The sequence below is a fragment of the Macrotis lagotis genome, chromosome 1 (genome assembly GCF_037893015.1).
Source record: "Macrotis lagotis isolate mMagLag1 chromosome 1, bilby.v1.9.chrom.fasta, whole genome shotgun sequence".
In the NCBI taxonomy this organism is placed as follows: Eukaryota; Metazoa; Chordata; class Mammalia; order Peramelemorphia; family Peramelidae; genus Macrotis; species Macrotis lagotis.
This window is the reverse complement of record NC_133658.1, coordinates 738989555-739015660: the sequence shown is the minus strand read 5'-3', so window position 1 is coordinate 739015660 and position 26106 is coordinate 738989555. Positions and strand designations below refer to the sequence as shown.

General features: G+C 35.9%; 1 pseudogene; it reads left to right on the top strand.

Annotated features, from left to right (window-relative positions):
• The first annotated feature begins 372 nt into the window (after positions 1 to 372).
• Positions 373 to 5002, top strand: LOC141506498 (cytosolic carboxypeptidase 1-like; annotated as a pseudogene).
• The last annotated feature ends 21104 nt before the right edge of the window (positions 5003 to 26106 follow it).

Sequence of the window (26106 nt, the reverse complement as noted above, 5' to 3'; positions counted from 1 at the left end):
TGGCTTAAATTAAGGCACACTGCATTGAGCAGATTGCTTACTGCAAGTTAGTCATCTGTTTGGTGTTTTGTGTGTCCCACAAGGCAGTTGTGGTTATTCACAAGTCTATTAATTAAAAAGAGCACTAGTAAGGGGAAACTACTGAGTGGGCTGATGAACCATGCAACCACTTCAAAAATGAAGAAGACATATTAAAAACAGGAGAAAAGCAAAACAAAATAAAGAAAAAACAACACACCTCTCTTGCATTCCATCTCTGGAATCATCAGATATCACTAGTTGTTTGAACTAAACTTTTATAAAGCTCATGAAAAATAAGCTTTTGTCATCACTGCATTTCAATGAGGAGTTTTCTCTACAAGAATTAGAGCAATGCCGTCTGTACTGATGGGACCAAGATTGTGTCAACGTTTCTATTTAAAAAAAATTTTTTTTTCAGCAGGTTATGACTCAAAGACAACAATTCGCCCTATGTTGAAATGTGGTCTTATCAGAACAGAAAACACAAAGGCTTTTAATTCTGTGGGAATTAAAAGAATACATCATGTCTATTAGCAAGATAATTTAATAGAGAATACCTTAGGGTTTTTTCAGGGCCTTTTCAAGGATCAAAGGACTTCATATACGATATCCTATCATTCTCCCAAGAGTTTGGTAAGGTAAGAAGGACCTAGGATTTTTATTTTACAGGCCGAAAAGGAAATTATAAAATTATACAGGTAAGATTCTTAAGTTCACCTGTAAATCATTGCATAGATGGAGATGTAATCTTTATTTTAAGTATGAATCAACTGACTTTTTTAAGAGATCAAATTTCTGAAACTATTGTAGTCATTCATTCTCATTTCTATTAAGAACTAAAATCCAGGCAGGGAGGGGTGGCGTGGTAACATTGCCCCATACAGACAGGTTTCCACTCTGCAGCCACCACCTCCTCCTCTTTCTCCTCCCCCCTCCCCCCTCCTTTCCCCTTCGCCCCTTCCGCTTCATTCCCACTCCCCCTCCCCCTCCCCTTTTCTCCTTGCCTGTTGCCGGGATTTGTACGAAAACACCCCGGGACTGGCAGTGAATGATCTATGGGGGCCCTGAAGGAGAAGCATCCCCTGCGGCCTCAGCTGCCTCCAGAACTTGAGCTGGAGGCTGCTTTTCCTTCCAGGCCCATCCCTCTCCCTACCCAGAGTCGATCATATTCCAATAAAAAAGAATAATTGAAATAAAGAAGTAACTGTCAAGATGAACAAATTAAAAGAGTTATCACAAAAAGCCTTACTGGTAATTTTTGGAGCGTGGCTTTCCTTGCTCAGCTGGAGAAGATCAACTATGAATGTCCAGAAGCAGAAGCTGCTCGATAACTTTACCTCAAAAGTTCTTCACAAAAATTAAGAAAAAATCAGGAAAGGAACGACAGCCAAAGGGACTATAGGGACTAGATGTTTTGCTCTTAACTTATAGAGCAGGAAAGATCTTCAGACCACACTATCTTAAACATTCTTGTTGACTTGATGTCACGTGGTGGTGGCAGGAAAGCAAATGCTTCAGTATCCAAAAGGGGTACACAAATATTGTTGTAGTTACTTTTGAATATTAGCAAAGAATCTCTGCCATATAACGAGTTAATGATCACATTCAGATCCTTCTTTCTAGAACAGAACTGAAAGACAAAAAGTTTTATGTGAAACCGGGGTGGCTAGGTGGTGAAGTGGATAAAGCACCCGCCCTGGAATCAGGAGTACCTGGGTTCAAATCAGGTCTCAGACACTTAATAATTATCTAGCTGTGCGGCCTTGGGCAAGCCACTTAACCCCATTTGTCTCGCAAAAAATCCTATAAAAAGGAAACAAAATTTTAAGTGAAATCTAGAATTAATGGAGTCTTAACTATAACTCTGAATTTGATAAAACAGGATTTGCAGAATCAGCTTTTAGTGATAATTTGTCTTCAGTTTTTAGGAGTGAGTACAGTGTCCTGGGAATACAGTGTCCTTATTGGAAAATGGAGTTATAGAATTCATATTTAAAATCATTGGCCTTTTTAGTAAAAAAGAACAGACTTTATGAAGCTTGCTTTAGACACACTTGCTGCATTACTAAAATCAAAAACAAATGCCTGGAAAGCTGTAAATAGAGGATATGTCTATGTGTTTTTAACAATTTTTTTTGGTTGGCATCAACATGATAATCAGCAGAGAAACATGCTCATCTGGAAGGGAATTTTATGGGGTTTAAAAAGTGCTACAGTCCTCAAATTGGGAAGAAAGGCATTTATTGATGCCAATGGGATGAAAATTCACAAGATTGCTTGGCAGTTAGGACTCTTGATCCTCTTGTCAACACATCCAATCTGATTATGAAAAAATATGCTTTTAAAAATCATCTTCTATTACCAACTATTAAAAGTGCTTTTCATTTCCAATTCCTGTGCCTAGATCTGTGGCTCGATTCTACAATTCACTGCCTAAAGTTGATGATGTAGTAGAATGAAAGTGATAACAATGAAGACCTTGAATTAGAAGCTGACAATGAAATTGAGGATGATCGAGACCAAAATGTTAAGAATGATTATATTAAGACTGATATTAACAAGTTAAAACCCAATCCAGAACTAGGATGAAAAATAAATGTATGAACACTTTTTCTATGAACTTTCTGATGACTTTTAGGAATATGATTTAATTGACAAAGAACCAAGGCTCTTGGCAAAGAAAGGAAATCCAGGTGGAATTAAAATTGTTCTTTCAGTAGGAAAATAGACATCTCTGGAACCATTCTAATAAATTCAGTGAAAAAGAATATCATTTCACAAGGAAAGGAAGGTGATAAACAACTTATCTTTTTAGGCCTGAACAAAAGAAGATATTAGAAGCAGTGATAGTTCATTGTTAGCAACAGGAAGATGATCCAAGCAGAACAGTTGCATCAAGTCAGTATCTCACTAACAACCTAGTGAAGGCCTTAGACAAACAACATTGGAGAATGCTACTCAAACTTCCCAGAATTTCATTGTTAGAATAAAGAAAGATTCCTGTCTTCACCTTACCTTCATTACATGCACTAAAGCATGTCCACACTTTTTTATTTGTGGAAATGTGCTCTTTGAGGAATGAACTGATCAACTTGGAAAGCTGTACTTTTCCTGATTTGAAACTGAATGATTCTGCATTTAACTCTTCTCTGGAAAAAAAAAAAAACATCAATTGAAGTACCTAATACACTACCACTCCATGATTTGGCTCTGTATGTTCAGATAGTGAAAAATGCTTAATCTGTTCCTGAATATCAAAAAAAATGGCTCATCCTGATTATTTTGTCACATTCCTCTTCCATTTAAAGAATCTATTTTAATAAGACCCAATGGTGTGCAAAAGCAAAAGTTGCTTAGGAAAGACTCATTCATTACAGTGTATGACTAGGATAAACCAAAGAATACTGTACAAGAAGATGGAGAAAATTTGAAGTTTGATTCCATATTTGAAGTTGTAAATCTATAGAAAGTTATTCAATTTAGAAAAAAGTATGATCTTATTCTGACCTCATACAAATAGCAATCATTATCATCAGTGATTTTATTTTGAAGTTAGTGCAATGCAGACAGGTGCTGGATACCAATTTAATATCAAATTGGCAAAATCCAACAAGTCAGTTTAATTATGTTTGCTACCCCTCATGTTTTCAGTCCAAGAAGCATCACAAGCCAGACCATGGTGGATTCATGTAGGTACTGATTTTTGCTACTATAAAAATCATTTCTCTAGAAGATCTTTTGCTGCTGGTGGGCAAAAAGGAAAATCCTATTATATGATTACATTCACAGTTACTTTCCCAGAAAAGGATGACCTTTGCTATTTTGCTTATCATTATCCATATACATAGTCAACTTTACAGATGCATCTTCAAAATTGGATTCAAAATTGGAATCATCACACAACCCTCAACAAATCTATTTTTGATGTGATGGATTATGTGAAACTCTATCTTTAAGCAGCTATCTTTTATTGACAATAAGTGCTTTTGCAGAGTCCAATTATTATGAAAATATGTGTCAATTTGGAAATAACCCTTATATTTTCTTATCTGCTTGAGTACATCCTGGAGAAACTAATTCAAGCTGGGATATGGAAGGAACTAAGAATCTCATGAGTAATAATTCTATTGCTCAGAGTTTGCATGAATCCTATCTTTTAAAAACTGACACTGTGCTACTAAACCCAGATGGTGACATTAATGAAAACCATTATTCTTTAAGTGGAGAAGATTTGAACTGGCAGTGGCAAAATCCAAACTCAGATTTTCATCCTACAATTTACCACATTATAAGTCTGCTATAATATATGATTGCAATCAAATTTTACCTCTGGTTTACCGTGATTACTATGGTCACTTTTGAAAGAAAAATGTATTTATGTATGACTATATATCATCAAGGAGACTGTGTTGCATATTAAAGCTGCCTCTTGTGATATAGTTGAAGATATAGGAAATAGGATTTTGTCTAAGATATTGAGACATATTGACCCAATATTCTGCAGCTGCAATTTTGTAGTGGAAAAGTCCAAACAATCCATATTCCATGTTTGTGTAAGGTGGAAAATAGAAGTACAAAGAAGCTATACCATGAAGAGCATATTATATGATTGTAATCAAGGGAAAATACAAGTTTTTAAGGATTGGAACCCAAGAATTGGAAGAAATAGGAGTAAAGTTTTGCTTTCAGCTTATTTCATTTGAAAAAAATTGACATCACTACCAGAATACAATCTATTTGATAACCTTTTTGAAATTTAAAATGATTGATTGAATTGAACAAGCCTAACCTCTTTTAGTTTGGAAGAAACTTGTTTCTTTGTTGTTTCCTTGAAGAAGTTGATTACAGGGCAGAGATAGACACTGAATTATCTGAAAATGTGAGGAATCATGAACTTTCTGTCTTAGAAGATTCATTTTTTGATATGGAAACATCAAAAACATCTTCCTTGAACCATCTGCCATCTCATGCAAATGACTAAAGAATAAGAGAAATCTCTTAACTTCTATTGGATAGAAAGCTTTAGATTTTTTTAAAAGAGCTGATTCAAATATAGTTGGATCTAAGTTTGATTACAAGACTATAAATATGTTTTTGATTTATGATAAATATTGACATTTGTTTTATTTAAAGAATTCACTACCCTCTTTGAAGGCATTGAATTATCTAAGATAGATTTATCTTTTTTAATAATACCATTTTGTCTCCTTTTCCCTATACTCTACATCAGATAGATAAGTTTGCCATATTTCAGAGGGGAAAAAATAAAAATCCTAGATCCCAGTGGCAATAAATTACTGAAAATAATTTATATATCAGGAATTTCTATTGATCTATGTGTTGTGTGGGAATGGGTTAATTTTTTGTGTCTGAAGTAATATAGGACTTTCTTTGAAACCATTTCAATCAATACTTAGAAAAATTAATTAACAAAAACATTAATTTCTTTGCATAAGCTATATGAATTATTATTTTGTGGTTATTTGAGGGTTGTCTTTGAATAGGAACTTTGTTCTTAAGGATGTTATGTACTATTAATATTCCTGTTTTGCAGGTGAGGTGGTCAAGGTCCCTAGAGGTTCCATGGTTTTTCCTGGAAAGAAAGAGTGCCAACAAGTTCAGCATGCCAAACACATTTCAGAGATGTCTATCTCCTATCTAGGTATATGTTATACCTTCCTGTATAGATTCTTGTCTTGGAAGTGAACTTAGATGTCATCTAATCCAGAGGAGTCAGACACTCAGCCCACAGGTCATATATGGCCCATAACACTCCCCACAGAGACTAGAACTGGATAAAAATGTAATTTGGAAATATTTTTTTAAAATAAATAAAAATAAAATTGAATAGACTATAAGTATCTGATTTTCCAAGTCCATGCATGTAACTCTGCTGTAATGTCAATAATGTCAATCTACAGGGATCCTTATATATGATTTAGTTGTCTGGTTTTTATTTGAGTTTGATGCCACCAGTCTGATTAATTTTCTTAGTTTTACAAATGAGGAATCTTGAGACTCATAGAGATGAAGTTAAGTTTTTAAGGGGGGGGGATTTGAACTCAGATCCTCTGATTAGATCCAGTGCTCTTTCCAGAATATCATCTTTATTTTATGCTTTATGATCTTCTTCCCCTTCTCTATCCTTCATCAATAAGTGGTAGTGTTTCCTCCCATGAACTTTTTCATCTCTGGTACATGTTTGATGATGAAAGTAGGGACAGTGACTCAGGAAAAAGTAAAGTCAAATCTCAGTCAGGTCAAAGTATTCTAGGTACAACTGCATTTATTTACTCTCATTTGCTGTTACTCCTGGAAGGAAACAATTGCAATACTCAGGATGCTTCTTCCCATGTGGTGGCAATTGGAACCAATATCATGAAAGAATTCCCAATTACTGTAGCAGTGACTACCATGAAGTTGCTAACCAAGCAATACAAGGAAGAGGGATCTCAAGTGACATTTGGGATCATTAAGGATTCTTCTTACAAGAGGCATCTTCTTCAACCCTTGACTCCTGTATAAAACTGTAATTCTACTAACTTATATTAACTTATCTTTCACCTAATGCAATTCATCTGATTATAGGGGACTAAAATTGTTACAAAGTGTCTCATTATTTCATTTAATCCTCACAACAATTCTAAGAGATATCTGATATCATTGTTTCCATTTTACATATGAGAAAACTAAGACAAACAGAAGTTAATTAACTTGCCCAGACTCACCTAGCTAGTAAGTACTTGAAGTGATATTTGAACTGTAGTCTTCCTGACTCCTGATCTAGAATTTTATCAGTCTTACAGCCTAGCCAGATAATAGAAAGTTTTCAATACATAAATACTTTAGATGTTATGTAGAACACAAAACTGAGCCAACAAAGATTTTTAGTGTAGAGGTATGACAGTATTGAAGTAGCATATTCCTTAAATTTATTCAAATAGAGGGATGGTATCTCCAGCATTGACCTCTGGAACCCTTCCTGCTTGAACTAGGCTGTCTATCCTGCCCTATGAATGATTTTTGGTTGACACTTGGGGATGGTGACTCTTTCTCCACAAGATTTTCTTCTCTTAATGGTGGTTGGAAGAGTTTGACTTAAATTAGATCTAAGATGTGTGTATATTGGAGTGGATAGCTGGTACCACTGCAGCAGTATGAGCTTATTAGCCTGTAAGTGGTGATGAAGGTGAGGTCTTTCTTCACCATGATTTCTCCACTCAGTTATGGTAGAGTGAACTGGGCTATAAACAGATCTAATGACTTGGGAACACAAATATTTCCAAGAATCTTGGATTCAGGGTCCTGAACACTCTCCAATCAGTTCTTGGGAGAATATAGTCAAAATTTCATTTGTTTGTTTCTCTCTCAAAGTGCCTTGTTTTAGTAACTACGCAACTCTGGGCAAATAATTTTTTTCCCTCTGATCTTTAGTTTGCTTATATATACAATATGGGAATGGGAATAATATTCTTGCACCATCTACCTCAACAGCATTGTTGAAATTAATATACTTTGTAAATTGTAAAGTACTATGAAAATGTGAACTAATGTAGTCAGTTTAAATTATCTGTTGAAATGAAGGTAAGATGCATTAATTTTTATTCTTCTTTACATTACTTTTGATCCCTGGCAGAATCAAATACCTAATAAATATTTGTTGAATGAATAAATAAATGAAATTCACTCTTTAACAGGAGCCACTTTAAAGGCAAAGTGAAGTATGGCTAAGTGGCTAGGTGGTGTAGTGGATAGAGCACTGGCCCTGGAGTCAGGAGTGCCTGAGTTCAAATTTGACCTCAAGCACTTAGTAATTACCTAGCTGTGTGGCCTTGAGCAAGCCACTTAACCCCATTGCCTTGCAAAACCCTAAAAAAAAAAGGCGAAGTGACCGTAAGAGGTTGTTATACATTATGCTTGCTATACCTTAATATCATTAGATTCCTTGGATATTTTCTCCCTAATAACTCTCTGAGATCAGATTTTTAAAGAATGTTGGTTTCCAAGGGACTGCGGAGAGCAACGAAAGGCCCTTTTACAATATGGGGTATAATTTCAGGAGGGAAGTTCTGAATTGTCAGCAAAGATCAAGGGAAGGTTGTCATCAACATTTCTTGAGCAACTTGGATGTATGAGGCATTGTGCTAAGAGCAGGATAATAACTAACATTCATTAAGTGTCTGTTATATAATAAACACTTTACAAATACCATCCTGTTTGATCCTCACAACAACCCTGGGAAGCAAGTTTCTTATTATCCCTATTTTATAGTTGAGGAAACTGAGACAAACATATAGAGGTTAAATGACTTGCCCAGAGTCACACAGCTGATAGGTACTTAAGGTAGTATTTGAAGCTTTTCTTGTCTCTAGGTCCAGTACTTTATACATTGAATCAGCTAGCTGCCTACCAATCAGCAAGTACCATTTCCAGTTGCCCTGATCCATATCTGACCACTGAGCCTAGTTGGCTCTAGAGAAAGTGAGCCTGATGACTTAGCACAATACCCCCTCACTCAAATTCAATTCATGTACTTCATTGATGTTATGGTCTTCTTTGAGAACAAAGGACAAATATCATCACTTATTAAACACTTATTATGGGGCAGATATTATGGTCAGTGCTTGGGGTAGAACTAAACCTGAAAAAATCTCTAAACTCAAGGAACTTATATTCTAGCAAAATAAATACATACTATTCAGACATATAGATAAATGAGAAATACAGAAAATAATTTCTAATACAAGCATTATCATCCAAACTTCAGCAGATTAAACTGAGGCTTAGAGAAACCATAACTTGAGTAGGTTTTATTGCTACTTCTGGTTCATCAGTATTAAAAGGAACCATGCCAACCAACCAAATGATTAGAGGTGTGAGTTGCACAATTATGTTTTTTATAGGGAAAGATATGCTGTGCAAAGCATCCTTCTCATATACCTTTACCAGAATCATTCCAGGATGATGGTCTGGCTGGTACCAGAACTTTAAATGGTTTCATTTCCTCCCATATAAGTGAGGCACTGTGGCTATTCACCAAGGTTGGCAAGCACCAGCATGTGACATCTAGGAATACAACGTGACCGTCAGGTATAACTAACCTCTTAAAATGGGATTGAGTGAAACTGGTGCTAGGAGTTGGTTGATTTTTTAACATGATATGGAAAAAACCTCAATTGTTTTTAAGTAATTGGGTAAAAAGGACTAAAAAGGTCCATTTTCAAGTTTTCATGGGGAAAAAAGGAAACAGTTAATGGAACAATTTGTTAAACAACTCGATTTATTAAGAAAAATATAAGCATATTCCCTATGTCATCCCTGTTCTTAGTGTAGTGAATATGTTTCCTTTGCAAATTTCTTCCCTACCCCCATTCTTCAAGGGATGTTTTTTAAAGAAACTTTCTCAGCTGCTTAAAGGGTTTACTTTTCTTTAAACATATAATCCCACCTCTTCACTCCTAGGTATACCCTCCTGGTACCACACTAAACAATATCTTCTTTTTTTCCTATGGTATTTACACCCTTTAAATACTTTTGGCAGATAGCATATAACCTTTCCACCCTTGGCTTACCCTTCTCTCTACCCCCATCCCAATGTTTAGCCAAGTTTGGACACATTTGTTTTACTTTTTTTTTTTAAATAAGCAATTCTTCTTAATTATTCTCAGGGCTCATCTTCCTCTAAACTGCTTTATGTTGATAATAGAGACATTTTTAAAAAATGCATACACCTACATATAAATATTAGGTAATGAAGATATATATATATATCTAGCCACATTTTTATATACATCATCATTTTGGAAAAGCTGCTTCTTTTTTTTTACCCCATACCATCTCTCCCATGCTGAAAGTACCTATAAAGAACTAGATGGTAATGAGTGGTTCATGTTAAGGTAATTGAACTTATGGTGACCACCATAAGAAATACTGACATAATTTTGAGAGTGAGAAGTAAATATTTTTAGTAGGAAAAAAATTTGATGGAAGAAAAAATGAATTTTCTAGTCACTTATTGGGAGTTTTAAATTCTCAATTTGAAAGGGGAGGGTGTACAATTGCCTAATGTAAACAATCATTATCTGCTGGTGTAGGAAGGATCAGGCAAAGACCTGGAGTCAGGAATATCTAAATTGAAATATTGCTTTATACCCTATATACAAATATAGACCTATAATCGTGGGTAAGTCACCAAACATTTCTCTGCCTGTATCCTCATCTATAAAATGATTGGGGCTGAACTTGCTAGTCTCTAAATGTATGATCCTAAAATAAAGCATTGAGAAATTTAAAATTTAATTGTAAAAAGTATGTATATGATAAACTAGGGGAAAAATCTTATTATCAAAGGTGACTATATGATCTTTGCAACATCTGTGAGAACTGCCTATAAGAGGCAGCTATTTCAGTTACTGAGTCTGGGTCAGAAGTTTGACTTTCTATACTTTCTAGCTTTTTGTCCCTGAGAAAGTCACTTAATCTCTGTTTGCCTTTGTTTCCTCAACTGCAAAATAGAAATGATAACTAGTAATTTCTCAAAATTGTTATGAAAATTAAATGAGCTATTTATAAAAAATATTTTTAGCATAGTATTTTTCCCCTAGTAGCTGCTCTACATACTCAATCCTTTTCTTCTTCCCTCCAAAGAATGAATCAAAGCTACTTTTCCCATGCTACTGTCAATCCCCTGCCAGCCATTTCTCTGTGTGCACCATTGGGAGTGGGTAAGAGAAAGAAGACTCACATTGCAACGTGCCAGCCCATAAATAACAAAGCTGTATTTCTTGCTAACAGTGGGTCATCTGGCAAAACACTTCCATTAATATAAATGCAATTACATAGAAGCACTGAAGGGAGAAGAAGCCTCTAAAATGACACACAAGTCAAAAAGCCAAGAGGTTTGAGCTCTTATCTTAAGTGTGCACATGCGCATCCATTATTGTCTTGCCCATTTGCTAAGTGGGCTGAAGGTGCCTGGGATTAAGTCCTAAAAATAACTCATTTCTAATAATAAGAAAGTGTGCCAGAGATTTTTACTTGCCTTGTAAAGTACATTAATTCCCTTGACTAGGAAATAATGAACAGCAGAAGACTGGCAAGCAGAAATGGGGCTCTTACAGGTGCCTACTTAGAAACAGCCCTGGCACATGGTGGAGCAATGGACGTGATGAATGAACATTAACTGCTGTTTGTCACACAAATCTGTTTGTTAATAAACTGAAGCAGAGGAAGGATTAAGGAAAAGAAAATAAATGGATAAAATAGCAACTGGCAAGAGAATGGACTGCCAGCCTTCTCCTATTCAATGGTGGGATTAACACAAAGAAGGACTTTAACTCCTTCAGAGCCAATGCCCCCAAACAAGGACATTTTTCCTCAGGAAGAGCTGGCAGAGGGTGCTGTGAATAGGCTCTTGGAGTCTTCATAACTTAGGCTGCGAGTGAGAACCTCAGTGAGTGGTAGACAACAGCACTTGAATTTCCTGGAGGGAAATAACCAATCTTTTCTGATGGCGGGTGGTGAGGGAGGATAGTGATGGTGTTAGAAAAATGGAGGTAGGAGGCATTCTGATCTGGCAGGAAATTTTTGTCATAGAAGTGACTCTTCTCCTTTAAGATATTTGTGTAACTCTTCTGTCAGAAACTTCCTGGATGTGAGGAATGGGATGGCTTGGTGGGGTGGCACAAGTCCTTTTGGCAGGAAATCTGCACCCAGAAATCTTGGAAAATCACAGTTCTGTAGGAAGTTACCAATTACCCTAATTACCAGGATAACAGAAGGTAAGAGTAGAGTGGTGTTGTAGGGCTTACAAAGTGCTTTAACTAAACTTTATATAGTTTGAACCTCACCTTAATCAGTGAGGGTGAGGTAGGAACAACAATTAACCTCATCATTCCTGTATCCCTAGTTAGGAAAGTGAGACTGGAAGATATATTTTATTCAGAGTTATTTAACATTATGTTCCAGAGCTAAGATTTGAACCCATTTCTTCAGGAGATCATATTTCTATTCACTCTAGGCACACTCTCTTCCTTGTCAAACATTTTGTACCAAAATGTGAGTTTCACAGTTTTTTTTTTTATAAATTTACCTCTTTACTTCTAAACCAATTTAACAACTATGAGGTATTAGTTATTAACAGAGTGAAAGTTCTTGTATGTTGTAAATTTCCATTTAGAGACAGACAAGGATTTATTCTTTAACCAAGCATTTTCAATTAAGTCCCTGTTCTTACATTATTCTAGCAAAACACAGAAGAATTGGGGGTGGACAGATAGAGGTTGCTCTAAGGGCTATCTCTTCTCCACTCAGTTTATTCACTTTTGTTTATATTAGTTTCATGCAGGGTCTGTAGGGGTACCTGATCATTTGTTTACTTATATATTCTTAGTGAAAATTTTCTAGTGAATTATATAATATTTTTAGCTGTAAATAATCTATACCTTATTTTTTGATCTTGTGAAATCCTCTCTATATTCTCCCTGGAATACCCTTCTCAAACCTTTGTGCTTTTGGGCTCAATTCAGTAGTTATTCCTCCATGAATGCTTTTCCATATCTTTTTAACCTGAATTTCCTTTTCCCTTTCAAACTGCAATCTCACAATATAACCTTTATATACATTCCACAATTCCCATAATTAAAAATTGAGAAGGCAGGAATTTTATTGTCTTTCAGCAATGTGCCCCCAGTATCTATCAGAGTTCCATATATATGTAGGGACTTAAAAAGATTTACTAAAAGAAATTGGCAAGGGAACCAAGATAGCAGAGTGTAGACAGCAACTTAATTGAACTCTCCAATGTTCCCCTCCAACCAAACAATTTTAAAACAATGGCTAAAATTAAATTTGGGAGAGAGAGAGAGAGAGAGAGAGAGAGAGAGAGAGAGAGAGAGAGAGAGAGAGAGAGAGAGAGAGAAAGAGAAAGAGAGAGAGAGATTTTTTTCAGGCTAAGAAAACACTGGAGATCAGTAGAAGAGATCTGTGACTGGTGGGGGGAGGGAGAGAGGGAGGAGGTTCTGGCCAGAACAAGGCAGCAGCACCAGCACCATGCACTGAAGGAGACAGAGACAATCACAACAGCAGCAGCTTAGGGAACTCTCATCTGAGCCCATCCAGGAGTCGGGTCACTAGTTATAGAAAGAGACTGAAAGGATCCTTTGCTAGTAATATATAGTGCACACTCTGATTGACAACTATCACCCATACATCCTTCTGGATAGCATTTCTAGGAATAAGAAAACTGCTAGTGGTGTTTAACAAAGGAGCAAGGGCCTTGGTCAAGGTTTTATTAATTTAATTTTTTTCTTTAAGGCAAAAGGATTAAGTGACTTACCCAAGGTCACATAGCTAAGCAATTATTATTTTTTAAAGATTTTATTTATTTTGAGTTTGACAATTTTTCCCCCTTAATCGTACTTCCCTCCCCCACCCCCACAGAAGGCAATTTGCCAGTCTTTAGATTGTTTTCATGGTATACATTGATCCAAATTGAATGTGATGAGAGAGAAATCATATCCATAAGGAAGAAACATAAAGTATAAGAGATAGCAATCTCAGCCAATAAGATAACAGTTTTTTCCCCTTGAATTAAAGGTAATAGTCCTTGGACTTTATTCAAACTGCACAGTTCTTTCTCTATATACATATGGTATTCTCCATTGCAGACAGTCCCAAATTGTCCCTGATTGTTGCACTGTTAGAATGAACAAGACCAACAAGGTTGATCATTAATCCAATGTTGTTGTTAGGGTGTATAATATTTTTCTGGTTCTGTTCATCTCACTGAACATCAGTTCATGCAAATCCCTCCAGGTTTCTCTGAATTCCCATCCCTCCTGGATTCTAATAGAACAATAGTGCTCCATGACATACATATACCACATTTTGTTAAGCCATTCCCAAATTGAAGGACATTTACTTGATTTCCAATTCTTTGCCACCACAAACAGGGTTGCTATGAATGTTTTTGTATGAGTGATGTTTTTACCCTTTTTCATCATCTCTTCAGGGTATAGACCCATTAGTGGCATTGCTGGATCAAAGGATATGTACATTTTTATTGCCCTGTGGGAGTACCTCCAGATTGCTCTCCAGAAGGTTTGGATGAGTTCACAGCTCCACCACCAATATAATAGTGTCCCAGATTTCCCACAACCCTTCCAACAATGATCATTATCCTTTCTGGTCATATTGGCCAGTCTGAGAGGTATGAGGGGGTATCTCAGAGATGCTTTAATTTGCATTTCTCTAATAAGTAATGATTTAGAACAATTTTTCATATGACTATGGATCATTTTGATCTCCTCATCTGTAAATTGCCTTTGCATATCCTTTGACCATATGTCAATTGGGGAATGGATTTTTTTTTCAAATTTGACTTAGTTCTTTGTATATTTTAGAAATGAGTGAATTGTCAGGAATAATAGCTGTAAAGATTGTTTCCCAGTTTACTACATTTTTTAAAAATCTTGGTTACAGTGGTTTTGTCTGTGCAAAATCTTTTTAATTTAATGTAATCAAAATCATATAGTTTGTTTTTAGTGATGTTCTACATCTCTTATTTGATCATAAACTGCTTCCTTTTCCATAGATCTGACAGGTAAACTACTCCTTGATCTTATAGTTTGCTTATAATATTGTTTTTTAAATGCCTAAATCCTATATACATTTTCATCTTATGTTGGTATAGAGTGTGAGGTGTTAGTCTAATCTAAGTTTCTCTTCCATTCTAACTTCCAATTTTCTCAGCAGTTTTTATTGAAGGGAGAGTTTTTATTCCAATGGCTAGACTCTTTGGGTTTATCAAACAGCAGATTACTATAATCATTTTCTGCTATTGCACCTAGGCTATTCCATTGGTCCACCACTCTATTTCTTAGACAAGACCAGACAGTTTTGATGACTGATGATTTATAATATAATTTTAGATCTGGTAGGGGTAAGCCACCTTCTTTTGCACTTTTTTTCATTGAATCCCTGGAAATTCTTGAGTTTTTATTTCTCCATATGAATTTACTTACAACTTTTTCTAACTCATTTATTTACTTTTTTTGGAATTTTGATTGGTAGGGCATTAAACAGGTAGTTTAGTTTTAGTAGAATAGTCAATTTTTATTATATTAGCTCCATGGACAGTTGATGTTTGCCCAGTTATTTAAATCTAATTTAATTTGTGTGAGAAGTGTTTTGTAATTGTTTTCAAAAAGTTTCTAGGTCTGCCTTCGCAGGAAGACTCCAAGGTATTTTAAATTGTCTGAGGTTACTTTGAATTGGATTCCTTTTTCTAGCTCTTCCTGCTGTATCTTGCTCATCATATATAGAAAAGTTGAGGATTTATGAGGATTTATTTTATATCCTATGACTTTGTTAAAGTTGTTAATTGTTTCCAGTAGTTTTTTGGATGATTTCTTGGGATTCTCTAGGTAAACCATCATGTCATCTGCAAAGAGTGAGAGTTTTGTCTCTTCCTTCCCAATTCCAATTCCTTCAATTTGTTTTTCATCTCTTATTGCTAAAGTTAACATTTCTAATATGATATTGAATAGTAGTGGTGATAATGGGCATCCTTTTTTCACCCCAATCTTATTGGGAATGCCTCTAGCCTCTCCCCATTGAATATAATGCTTGTTGATAGTTTCAGATAGATCCTGCTTATTATTCTAAGGAAGAGTCCATTTATTCCTACACTCTCTAGTGTTTTTAGTGGGAATGAGTGCTGTATTTTTTCATCATCTATTGATATAATCATATGATTTCTGATAAGTTTTTTGTTGATATAATTAATTATACTAACAGTTTTCCTAATACTGAACCAACCCTACATTCCTGGGATAAATCCTACTTGGTCATAATGTATTATCCTAGTGATAACTTGTAATCTTTTTGCTAAGATTTTATTTAAGATTTTTTTCCTCTATATTCATCAGGTAGATAGGTCTATAATTTTCTTTCTCTGTTTTAACTCCTCCTGGTTTAGGTATCAGCACCATATTGGTGTCAAAGAAAGAGTTAGGCGGACTTCTGTCTTCTCCTATTTTTCCAAGGAGTTTATATAGAATTGGAACCAATTGTTCCTTAAATGTTTGGTAGAATTCACTTGTGAATCCATCAGGCCCTGGAGACTTTTTCTTAGGGAGTTCAATGGTGGCTTGTTGAGTTTCTTTTTCTGAGATAGGATTGTTTAGGTATTTTATTTCCTCTTTATTTAACCTGGACAACTTATATTTTTGTAAATATTTGTCCATTTCACTTCAATTGTCAAATTTATTGGCATAGAGTTGGACAAAATAATCTCCATCTTTTCCCCTGAAAAAGAAGGCTCAGTTTTGCCAGATAGTGGATTCTTGTCTGCATTCCAAGCTCCCTTGCTCTTCAGAATATCTTGTTCTAGGCCCTTTGATCCCTTAATGTTGATGCAACCAAGTCCTGCATAATCTTTACTGTGGTTCCTTGGTATTTAAATTGTTTCTTTCTGGCTACTTGCAGGATTTTCTCTTTTATCTTACAGTTCTGGAATTTGGCCACAACATTCCTTGGTGTTTTCATTTTAGCATCTCTTTCCGGAGGGGATTGATGTATTCTTTCAATAACCATTTTGCCCTCTGGTTCCATGATATCAGGGCAATTTTCCATCACTAAATCCTGTAATATTAAGTCCAGGCTTCTTTTCTCTTTAATGTTTTCAGGAAGTCCAATAATTCTCAGGTTGTCCCTCCTTGATCTATTCTTGAGGTCTGTGGTTTTGCTGATATTTTACATTTTATTCTACTTTTTCTATTTTTTGGTTTTGTTTAACAGACTCTTGCTGTCCCATGAAGTCATTAATTTCCACATACTCCATTCTTTTCTCTAGAGAAGAATTTTCTTTATTTACCTTTTGCAACTCCTTTTCCAATTGGTAAGTTCTATTTTTGAAAGAGTTTTCCATTTGACCAAGTGAGGTTTTGAGATAATTATTTTTTTGCATTTGTTCAATTGCATTTTCCAATGATTTGTGTGTTGTCTCTCACAAATTTTCCAAACTCCTTCCTGATTTCTTCAAGGATGTCTTTTGTGCTGGAGGTCAGATCATATTCTCCTCAGAGTTTCTAGGTCTCTGAGTTAGGATCTTTTCCTTTTAGGAGTTTTTTCTATGGACCCCCCTTTCTTCTGGCCTTTCTTCATTTTACTAAGACCTTGTGTTGGGGAGGGGCTGATTCACAGAGGTCTGCTATTACAATCCCTAGAGACTTTACTCACTGAGTGTAATATCTCCAGCTGACTAGTAGGGGATGCTGTTTGATTTCTCTGGAGTGTCTGTGACCTTGATTGAGGCCTTCTCCCTTGGTCTAGAGGGAGTAGTTGAAGCTGTTAAATTATTTTTGTCTTTTATCAATGGTGGGCTATACCCTGTGGTGAGGTCCTTACTCTCTCTACTGTCAGCTGGGGTGGTAATCTGCTCCTCACAAACCTATGCCTGGGGCAGAAGGTCTGTAATTTTGTTTGTTCTGGGAAGAGGCTTCAACTGAAATATAGGTGTGGACTCTGAATTCCTCCTGACCAGAAGAGCCCAGGGATGGATGTTTGCAGCTCTCCGGCACTGGAACTCTCCCTCCAGTCCTACTGGCAAGCTCCAGATGGTCAGCACCACCACGAATAAAGCCTTTGCTCCCTAGTTGACTCAAGCCTTGTGGTTGACCAGCTCTAACCGCCCCCCCAATCAAGTGGTCCAGTTCTCACACCCTCAGGCTCCTGGCCTCCAGCCCCACTGCTAATCAGACTAATCTGAGGCTACTCCAGGCACCAAGCTCTTACCGATCATGATCACGTTGTCCTGGTAGAGTCCATCCTCTGCATCGGAACTCACCCATGATCTCAGAAGACAAATCCTGATGTAGATGTTCTTCTGGCTTTTCTTTCTTGGTTTTGTTGACCAGATTTATGTTAAGAGGTTTGTTTCATATTATTTATGAGGGAAGATCAGGGGCTTTTTGTACTGTGCCTATCTTCTTTCCACCATCTTGGCCAGAAGTCCCTTGGTCATGGTTTTAAGGAAGAGTAGAGCACTACACCTTGTGGCTAGAAGTTTCAGGGTCATTTGACTAGTATTTTGGGCTGTAGAGGAGCAGGGGTCCTTTCCTACCTAAAGATCAGAGCATAGACAAGGAGAGCAGTGGCACACCTCTTCCAGGATCATACTACATTGGACCACCAAAAATCTGCAGATTCTAGAAATAGCTCTGAGAAAGCATCATGAAAAGGTCTGAAGCTTGGGCTAATGCCTCTGCACTCCCAGGTGAACAGAGCTCAACTTGAACATGAAGTTCAAAGACAAGAAATAGATGGGAAAAAATGACAACAAAAACTTGACTATAAAAAAATACTATGGTAGTAGGGAAGACCAAGACAGAAATTCAGAAGATAATAAAAAAAATATATACAAAGTCTCAAAGAAACTTGATAATTAGACTGAAAGGCAAAAAAAAATTTCAAAAAGATATAGCAAAATAAGTTATTTGTAGGGGGAAACTAAGAAAGAAAAGAGAGTGATACAATAAAATTATGAAAAGAAATTTAACAACTTAGTAAAAGAGGCACAAAAAATTCACTGACAAAAAGAACTTTTAAAAAGTAGTATCAGTCAATAAAAAAAGAAAATAATTCCACAAAAATTAGAAGTGGACAAATAGAAGTTAATAACCCCGTGAGACATCAACAATAAAACAAAGTCAAAATTTAAAAAAAATAGAAAATATGAATTATCTCTCTGGAAAAATTGACCTGCAAAATAGTTAAACTAGTCATAATTTAAGAATTATTATATGAACTAAAAGCCATGACCAAACAACAAAAAGCCTAGTCATTATATTTCAACTGCCCTGGTGTCTTAGATCAAACTTAGATTGAAAGGATCCATCACTCACCTCTAGAAAGAGATCCTGAAATGAAAATATGACATCAGTGGTGGGATCATAGACTTGTATTACCATGATGGTGAAAGATTTCCCTTGGATTTAAACAGATATTGTTTTGATATTTCTGAGATGATACCCAAGTACTTCTTTCCTTACTTTTTTATTGACTATGGGAGTTAATTCATTTCTTCTAAGGAATCCTTGCCCACAATAGTATATATAGTGATCATCTGAATTAAATTCACCCATTACCATCTATTTAAATTCAGTGACATACAAGATGTCGATGTTTGTTCTTCTCATTTTCAGTCTGACCATATCCAGTTTATGTTGGTTCTTATTCCAGTTTCCTATGCATTGATTTTTGTAGCATCAGATTTTTCTTTCATCACCAGAGGCATCCAGAGCTGAGGTCTCTTTTAGCTTTGGCTCAGCTGCTTTATTAGTACTGCAGCTACTTATAGCTGTCTTCTACTCTTCTTCAGTAGCATGTTGTACAACTTCTGATCTGAGGGGCCCATCTCTGGTGTCATCTTTTATCACTTTAATACTATCTATGAAATTTTCTTGGCAAAGATACTGGAATGATTTTGCCATTTCCTTCTCCATTGTATCACCTTTTGTCAGAACTATCAATTTTGACCTGCGCTTCTAAGGTAACCCTACATGATGTAGTTCATAGTTCCACTGAACTTTGCAAGCTCCTCTGCCACAACAAGGCAGTGATCTAGGAAATATATCTTATTCAAAGAAGAAATAAGAGGGGAAGAGGATAAAATGAAGGGGAGTGGTAAAAGAGAGGGAGGATTATGGGAGTTTATATTCAGGAAAAAACCCCAAAAAACTTCTGAGGAGAGACTGGATAAAAAGATAAAGAAAAATAGAAGAAAATTGGATAGAGAGAAATACACAGTAATCATAACTGTGAATGTGAATGGAATGAACTCACTCATAAAGCACAAGTAGAAAGAATAATAAATTAGAAACCAGAATCAAATAATATGTTATTTACAAGCGACACTTGAAACAGAATTTATAATGCTTTAGCTGAAGTCAAAAAAGTCAGGGAGAGCAAACATGATTTCAGAAAAAGTGAAAGCAACAATAGATGTAATTAAAAATAGTTATCAGGATAACTACATTCACTAAAAGTTATCATAGGCAATGAAACAATATCTGAAAATCCAATAGTTGATATCTCTGATAGGCTTCACTTTTCAATATAGAGGGACCGAGTCAAATTTATAAAAATAAAGGTCATTCTCCAATTGATATGTGGTAAGATTATGCAAACAAAAAATTTTTTACAAAAGAAATCAAAATCTTCATAACCATATGAAAAATGCTCTAAATTATTATTGGTTACAGAAAATAAAATTAAAGCATCTCTGAAGTACCTATCACACCTGTCAGAAATGACAGATGTAGGGATAAGGAAAAATAGGTACATTGATGATGTTTATCCTTCATTCTCAAAGAAGATCAAGACATCAAGGAGGTAAGGGCGGCTAGGTGGCATAGTGGATAAAGCACCAACCTTGGAGTCAGGAGTACCTGGGTTCAAATCCGGTCTCAGACAATTAATAATTACCTAGCTGTGTGGCCTTGGGCAAGCCACTTGACCCCATTTGCCTTGCAAAAACCTAAAAAAAAAGACATCAAGGAGGTGATGTCATAACAAAAATGTGAATTGGATTTGAGTGAGGGCATTCTGTGCTAAGTTTCCAACCTCACTTTCTCCATACTCATCTAGGTCTAGTGGTCAAATATGAATCAGGATGACTGGATATGGTCCTGGATGTGAGGCAAACAGGGTTAAGTAACTTGTCCAAGATCACATAGCTAGTAAGTGTCTGAAGTCAAATTTGAACTCAGGTCCCCAAACTCCAAGGTCAGTGCTTTGTCCAATGCCTAGTCCAAATATTCTGGAGAAGAATTTGGAACTATGACAAACTAGCTGTAAAACTGAACATACCCTTTGACCCAGCAATATCACTATAGATCTGCACCTCAAAGAGTTCAAAGAAAAAAGGCAAAAGGACCTCTATGTTATAGTAGCTGTTTGGTGATGGCAAAGCATTGGAAATTGAGACAATGCACATCAGTTGAGGACAAGTTATAGCAGATGATTGTAATGGAGTACTATTGTTCAATAAAAATGATGAAGAGGGTGGTTTCCAATCAATATGGCAAAACTTATATGAACTGATGCAAGTGAAAGGAGAAAAACTGGAAGTTCATTGTGCATAGTAAAAACAATGTTATAATGTTGATTAATGGTGAAAAACTTTGCTGTTCTTATCAAAACAATGACCCAAGACAATTCCAAAGGACTTATGGTAAAAAAATACTGTACCTTTCCAACAGAAGAACCAATGCACTTCAAGCGCAAACTGATATATTATTTTCTTACTTTATTTTTCTTGCTTTTTTTGCAATATGGCTAATACGGAAAATTATTTCGCATGATTTCACATATATAATTGATATCATTTGTTTACATTTTTAATTGGTGGGAGAGGGATGAGAGGGGAGGGAGACAATTTGAAACTAAAAATTTAAAACAAAAGAATGCAAAAACAAATAATAAATGTTTAAAAAGACAAGAAAAGTAATAGGAGACTTATACCTTGTTCTTAGCCAGGGTAATTCTAGTTCCATCACTCCACTTCAATACTTCAGGATAATCTTCCTATTCTTCCATTTCTTTTTCTCCCTTCCCTCCCTTCTCTTTCTTACTCTTCCATTCTTTTCTTTTCCCCTCTGGAAAAAAAATGATGATGATTAGGGTTGGAGAATAAAGCCAGGTGTATGGGGGCAAGGATTAAGTATAATGACCAAGTTTTATTGTAGATACATTTCTGGACACCTTCTTTTCTTCACTTCAAAGTGTGATCTAATTCCTTCCCCAAGTTACTGGTAAATAAAATCTTGTAATTAATGTGACAAGAAAAAGTACAATGACTAGAAAAGATGCTGATATGACTATTACTTTTTAAGTTTCAACAATGAAAGAATTATTAACAATTGAGGATTTCCTCACAGTTTGGGATACAGTTACAAGGGCTTATTCCTTATTCCCCTTCTTCATTCCAAGCCCTTTCTCCTCAGTCTTCCTCTTTAAAACCAGGGTTGTGGAAGTTATAGTATGAGAGCAGCTCTTAAGCCCCCAAGATCTTGGGAGTGCTCTATTAGTGTAAATGAAAACCAGAGTGAACCCAGTTAGAGACAAAAATAACCGTAAAGATGCCTCTGCTGGCAGCCTGTAGGTCCCACTCTAAATTCAAGACAGCATTTCAGCTCAGTGAATGCCTAGGTGAGTAAAGTGAGATTCCCTCACCTAACGAGATCCTTCAAGTGAATAGTAGCATTAAGATAGAGTTCTAGAGGCATACCAAGTGGTCTCTAATTCTCCAGAAAAAGAAGGTGTCATGGTCCCTATCCTTTAAGAATGCTTTAGAGCATGGGTCCTGGAATCAAAGGAACTTGGTTCAAATCTGGCCCAAGAAACTTACTAGCTGTGTGGCCCTGGACAAGTCATTTAACCTGTTTATCTCAGTTTCTCCTCTATAAAATAAGATGGAGAAGGAAATGACAAACCACTCCAGTATTCTTGCCAAGAAAATCTCAGATGGAGTCATGAAGTGTTTCACCTCCCCACCCCCCCACCCCCCCACGCATCTAAATTGACAGAACAACAACAACAACCACAACTTCTATTCAGTTAGGGAGTATTCTATCCCATCTGCCTGAGATGGACTCCTATATCAAGATAAGATGATAAAGTTACTGTTGCCCTTTAAGGGGTAAAGTGTGTCCAAAAAATTCCCTCTGGAAGTCTATCTACCCATAAATGAGCTAAGATTCCTGAAGTTCTCAAAATAGCTGAGTCAGCCACCTATGCTCATTTCTAACACATTTTCAATCTCCAAGGTATAATTTTAATTTTGACCAACTAATTGTCTAGATATTTATGTGAAGAATAAGAAAAGTTAATAAAACCGAAAAATGGGCAATAGTCAATAATGTTCAGAAAGTATCTACTACTTATAGAGAATTCATTCATTCAATAAGCATATTTTAAGCATATTTCTACCATATGCCAGAACTGTGCTAGACACTGGTATTACAAAAACAATAATATAGAATTTGCCCTTACAAGCTTAATTTTTCAACAACTGAAGTTAGTACTGTAAAAAGTTGCAAAAATTTATTGACTTAAGTCACTGGTCTTTTTTTTGGTGGAAAGGGGGAAAGTTTATTAGGAGAAAGAGCAACTGAAAAAATAGACCATTATATAATCAAAAGTCTAAATCAGAAAATTATTAATATGAAATCACATAATAATTTTGGAAACCAGAGAGCATAGATTCAGTAGGGTATGAATCTGAGGACAGAAATTGAATCAGGGATGAGCATCAGAATAAGCCAAAGGGAAAATTTTTGTCAAATCAAATCAGGAGGAGACTTCTCATCTGAAATATTTGACTTTCATGAAAGTAATATCCTTGTATAACATCAGTCACACCTTGCTGTGCTTCTTAAAGATATAAGAAATAAGAAACTCTATTCCAGATACAAAATTGTCCCAGATAATCCATTCAATAGAAGCCTAAGACTTCTTGGGTACTATTTTTTTTTAGATTTTTCAAGGCAATGGGGTTAAGTGGCTTGCCCAAGGCCACACAGCTAGGTAATTATTAAGTGTCTGAGGCCAGATTTGAACTCAGGTATTCCTGACTCCAAGGCTGGTGCTCTATCCACTGCACCACCTAGCTGTTCCTTGGGTACTATTTTCTAAGACCAATATTTCCATATTTCATCCTTTCCTTCATTCCTATTTTGACTTCTGATCTTCTTCCTCTCTTCTTCCAGATTCTCTTCTCCCTTTTCCTCTACCACTTCCATTTTATGTCTTTTGATGCATTTAATGAAATACAAATGCCATCTGGGAGGACATGGAGGAGCTAGTTTGTTCAATTTGCTTATAAATGAGTGCATAGTTGTTCTAAAGCACTGTCTCCACCCAGCTTGATCTCAGATAAAACAGTCAGGATTTACTTAAATGTATGACATTGTACACGTGTGCATACAGGCTTACTTTTTTGTTAAAATGTCATCATAATGAACCATCACTTGAAAAACCTCCATGATTTTAACAGAATTGGAACCATCGATATGAAAATAGAAGGTCAAGAAAACCCTGTATGACAGAGCTTAGCTGGGCTGGTATGGATTTCTTCAAAGAACTTCATTGCTTACCATGAAGGCTGAGACTATGTGTCAAAACTATTTAAGATAGGGATCAGTTTTAATGAATGTGACCTCCACTTTCCAAGGTGTTTAGGTCTGGGAACACTTAGAGTACATCTGTTATTATTTTGGTTCTTCTGAGTTTCTTGTTTTATATGGTCTCATTTCAAGAGGGATTGTTTGAAGGAACATGGAGGGAAGGTTATTGTCACTATGCTGTGGGTTTATGCATGTATGGGGAGATCAATGATGGACAGTTTTTTCCTTTCTGTTTTTTTTTTCCATTAGGTATTTCTCCTTATTGTCAGTTTACCTGTTGGTAATAATGTTATACCTAAAATAATAATTCTGAGCTTCTCTTAGTCAAACGTGAAAAATTACTACACTAACATGAAAGTGGTAGGGGGAAAGGGAGAAGAGGAGCTGAAGGAAGAGAGGAAGACCAGAAGTCAAATTAGGAATGAAGGAAAGTAGGAAATATGGAAATAATGGTCTGAGAAAATAGAACCCAATTAAGAGAGTAGGGCTTCAGGAAAGAAATTTTTCTGCGGGAGAAGGCAACTGGCAAGGAGGAATAGAAGACCAGAAAGATGAGCTTGGAACTGGATAGCACACTAAGCCTAAATTCAGAAAGATCTGAGTTCAAAAACAGCCTTAGACATTTATTACTAACTTTGGTCCAACAATCAGATTATCATCAAACATTTCCATGGAATGGAAGAGAGGTAGACAAAGAGGGTTAATTATAGTGGCTCTTTAGATCTTTCATGCCCCCCACCCACCCTTATTGGATACTGTTGTATTTGTGACAGTGATGTAAATAAAATGAGAAATAATAGAAGTTGTCTGTCCTACACTCTGAGAGCTCCAGTAATTTTCATTGGGTCAGGGGACATTAACTGGTTGTTGGACCAAGGGCAAGTCCTTTAAAATCTCTGAAATTCATTTCCTCCATGTGTAAAATGAGGCAGATAATATAAGTTCATCTTCTTTCAACTTCTTAATATTGCTATGGCATCAGGGCTTTATATATCTGAAAGTGATAGATAAATGTGAATTATTACTTTGTCATCTCTTTAAAAGCATTAATTCATCTATATCCAATTCTCTATTCCTATATGAATGCTAATTCAACAATCATATGGTGCTATAGAGCTTTAAGGTTTATAAAGTGCATTACTAATAAAACTGCTATAAGATAGCTTTTACAAATATATTTAACAACAGTTTTACATAAAGAAAGCTTAGTTTTGGGAGGTTACGTTCCTTCATATGGCCAAGTTGGAAACGGAACCTTGATTTAAATTCCTCCTGATTGCACAGTTCTTTTCTCTTCTCCATGCTGCCTATAAAACATCATATATTTAAATACCTAAATGATTGATATGAACATGAAGTTCTATACCAAGCACACCTAACTGAGCATACCTAACTGCCCTTAATGAGTATGAGTCAGTTGGACCTGATGAAGTGAATCCTAGGGTATGGAAAGAAATGGCAGATGTGATTACTGAGGCACCTCTAGTAATCTTCTAAAGATCATGGAAAATGGGAGAGGTACCTTAAGAATGGAGATGGGCAGCTTCCCAAATTCAAAAAATGAAGGACAATGCAACTCTAAACTATAAATCAATGAGCTTGATTTCCTTTTCTGAAAAAAACAACAACAACAAAAACCAAGTCTAGGATAGTTACTATTAAGATAAGCAGCAGTCATTTTAAAAAGTAAGAAGCAATCACAAAAAACCATATGTTCATTAAGAACAGGACATACAAGAAAAGCTCCCCCCCCCCCTTTTTGACAGGTTTACATAATTCCCTGCTGTGTCAGGTAAGTGGGACAGATGTAATTTACTTAGTCTTTCATGCTAGGCTTATGGAAAATTTGGAAAGATGGTTGCTACAAAATAGCGCCATTAGCATGATTCAGAGCTGA